Source organism: Capra hircus, assembly GCF_001704415.2.
Source record: "Capra hircus breed San Clemente chromosome X unlocalized genomic scaffold, ASM170441v1, whole genome shotgun sequence".
In the NCBI taxonomy this organism is placed as follows: Eukaryota; Metazoa; Chordata; class Mammalia; order Artiodactyla; family Bovidae; genus Capra; species Capra hircus.
In genome coordinates this window covers 42,648,705-42,652,457 of record NW_017189516.1, presented here as the reverse complement: position 1 = coordinate 42,652,457, position 3,753 = coordinate 42,648,705, and the positions used below count along the sequence as shown (strand labels likewise).

The 3,753-nt window shown below is 37.9% G+C and overlaps 1 pseudogene; it reads left to right on the top strand.

Annotated features, from left to right (window-relative positions):
• Positions 1 to 1,078: 1,078 nt before the first annotated feature.
• Positions 1,079 to 1,347, top strand: LOC102176213 (annotated as a pseudogene).
• Positions 1,348 to 3,753: the final 2,406 nt, after the last annotated feature.

Sequence of the window (3,753 nt, the reverse complement as noted above, 5' to 3'; positions counted from 1 at the left end):
ATGAGTGGGTTGCCATACCCTCTTCCAAGAGATCTTCCAGACCCAGGGATGGAACCAGCATCTCTTGCATCTCCTGCACTGGCAGGCAGATTTTTTTTTTTTTTTACCAGTAGCACCACCTTGGAAGCCCCTTTAACACTCTCAAGTAACATATTACTTCACCTATAGTTCACTTGAGTTCAGTCGCTCAGTCATGTCCGATTCTTTGCGACCCCATGAATTGCAGCACGCCAGGCCTCCCTGTCCATCACCAACTCCCGGAATTCACTCAAACTCATGTCCATCGAGTCAGTGATGAAATCCAGCCATCTCATCCTCTGTCGTCCCCTTCTCCTCCTGCCCTCAATCCCTTCTACCATCAGGGTCTTTTCCAATGAGTCAACTCTTTGCATGAGGTGGCCAAAGTACTGGAGTTTCATCTTCAGCATCAGTCCTGCCAATGAACACCCAGGACTGATGTCCTTTAGGATGGACTGGTTGGATCTCCTTGCAGTCCAAGGGACTCTCAAGAGTCTTCTCCAACACCACAGTTCAAAAGCATCAATTCTTTGGTGCTCAGCTTTCTTCACAGTCCAACTCTCACATCCATACATGACCACAGGAAAAACCACAGCCTTGACTAGACAGACATTTGTTGGCATGGTAATATCTCTGCTTTTTAATATGCTATCTAGGTTGAACATAACTTTCCTTCCAAGGAGGAATTTTTTTAATTTCATGGCTGCAATCACCATCTGCAGTGATTTTGGAGCCCAAAATAGTAAAGTCAGCCACTGTTCCCACTGTTTCCCCATCTATTTCCCATGAAGTTATGGGACCAGATGCCATGATCCTAGTTTTCTGAATGTTGAGCTTTAAGCCAGCTTTTTCACTCTCCTCTTTCACTTTCATCAAGAGGCTTTTTAGTTCCTTTTCACTTTCTGCCATAAGGGTGGTGTCATCTGCATATCTGAGGTTATTGATATTTCTCCCGGCAATCTTGATTCCAGCTTGTGCTTCTTCCAGCCCAGCGTTTCTCATGATGTACTCTGCATATAAGTCAAATAAGCAGGGAGCCAGCCCCTACTTCACTGTAACTATGTGTGACCAAATTGCTGTGATCAAAACTGCCATTATGTCAGAAGAAATGCAACACGACTTGGTGGAGTGGGCTACTTAGGCATTGGAAAAATATAACGTAGAGATGACATTGCAGCCTATATTAGGAAGCAGTCTAACAAGAAACACAATCCCACCTGGCACTGAATCGTGAGCTAGAACTTGAGTAGTTACATAACACATTAAGCCAAACATTTCATCTATTTCTACCTGGGCCAAGTGATCATTCTTCTCTTCAAATCCGGCTAAAAGCACAGACTGCTCCACATACCCAGTGATTCATTAAAAAACGAGGACTAGAGCCTAAATTCCAAACACCAGACTTAAATCTTCAGCCTTGTCTAAGGCAACACCTCAATCTTTCAAAGCTTTTTGTGTTGCTTTATAGGCATCTTTGTACTAATTTGTTGTGGTTCTAAGACAATTAATAAAACAACTTACATTTATATATGTGTTCTGTTTCTTTCCTCTCTGTCGAATGTTTTTGCTCTTCAAAGTTCACTCCTTTTAAAAACAAAATAAATACATCTGTTAGAGAAATGTGCATTTTAAAATAAATAAAAATTAAATTGTATTTCTGCTAGTGATGATTTCACTTTTTGTATGTTTGAATAAATATTTCACTTTCATTATTGAAAGATATTTTTACGGCTGTATTATTCAAGATGGCCGTTATTTTCTTTTAGCACTTTGAAGATACTGCTCCAGTCTTCTGATTCATACTGTTTCCAAAACAATAGTCTGTTATAATTCTTATATTTGCTTCTTTCTGCAAAATGTGTCCCCCCCTCTTTATCAGTGATTTTAAGCAATCTGATTGTGACTGTCTTGGTGAGATTGTCTTCATTTTATCCCTTGGGGTTTGATTCTTTTAAACCTGTTTTTAACCTTTGTTAAGTAGGACCAGAAAAGCTTTTGATTTACATCTTATCTTGCCCCTGAAGTGAGCCAATATCCTTTTGAACAGTCTGCCTGATACCTCACATATTATAATTTTTCTACTCAGGCTGGTGAGAACACCAATCATTTGTGTTCCACTTAAGCCTAGAGATTTTTCCACCAGCTTCTTTCAGGTTATTCCTCCCTTGGCTTCACATAGCTTCCTCAGATGAATGTTTTGATAAATACTCAGATGAAGACTCGAGGGTGCAGGGAAGGGGGTTCCTTCTGCAGATCTTCAGAGTGTTCTCTCATTGCAACTCTCCTTCTGCTTTACCCTGCCCTGTGAACTGCATACCCTGATATTCCCAAATTCCAAAGTCCATCTGTTCAACTCCCACAGAGGGGCTAACCCTGACTTTCACCACCCTGCGTTCTGGTCTGAAAACTCTACCTAGGTATTATGGTGAATGATCATAGGACTCACTTTGTTTGTTTCCTTTCTTTCAAAGATCATTGCTCTACACATGTGTGATGCAAACAATGGGAAATAAGCTCCAACTAAGCATTTCCACCTAGAACTCTGCATTTCAGGAATGTATTAACATTACTGATGTTAAGTGGGAGATATCTGTATTACTTACTAGAAGAAAGGGTTGTAAGGATCCAGACCCATATTAAGGCAAGAAACCTGTGGTGGGTGAAATCTAGGCATTATTAACAGTTGTGTTGCTAACTTTCATCATGAATTTTGTGGAAAATTGTACTTTTCCCCCTATTTTTCAAAATAATTATTTTAAAGGTATTTTAAAGTTTTTTTGTTGTGTGTTTTTTGTTTTTTAAAACCTATTATTTTTGTTCTCGCTTCTGCTTTAAGGGAAAATGCAAGGTAATCTAAGCTGGTGCAAGAGAGACAAGAAGCCAAGAGAAACTGAAAAGAATCCAAATAACTTTGGGTAAATTTTAGCAGTTTTGTAAAAATACATATAACATTAGTGCTTATATATACATATAATATGGTAACAATTTTAAAGCTATTAAAGTTATACATTATATATATTATAATTATAATAAATTGAAGAGTATGACATAATGTTCTATGGTATTTTTATGGAAGCAGTAAGATGACAGTAAGGAAAATACTTCTTGTGACTGTGTTACTTTCCATGAGGCTATTCCTTGCTTTGTCTATTAAACTCCGAGTGCACACTGAGTTACTGGTATTTAACTTTTGTATCCCATGTAACACCTAATATATGAAGCACTCAATATTTTTTTTTAACTTGGCTGAATGACTTTTACTTTCTCTAAAAGGATTATATTCTCTTGAGTTTTTGTTTAATTCCACAAAACATTTCAATTTCCATTCTTAGGTCTTTGTACTTAATAATGCATCATTAACTACAAAGTATTGCTTTCCACTCAGGAAACAAGGAGTGGAACAGGGAACAGCTGGACATTCATACAACTCCTGTCCAGCTGTTAAAATTCTCACTATTTTCCTACCTGATCAATGTCTCCTCCTCTTAGAAACCTTCACTATATCTAAAATATCACTTGTCACATGCTGACACAAGGATCTGCTTTTCTTTGAGAGCTACCTGAGAATATGATATCTTCTTATGTATATATGTTTATACAGTGTATAACTTATATTTGTGAGATACACACATACACACACATTTAATTTGTTGTTTGTTTCTTCTAGTAGAATGTAAGCTCCTTGACAGTAGCAACAGTTTTTGATGACCACTTTATCCCCAGGATACAGAAGAG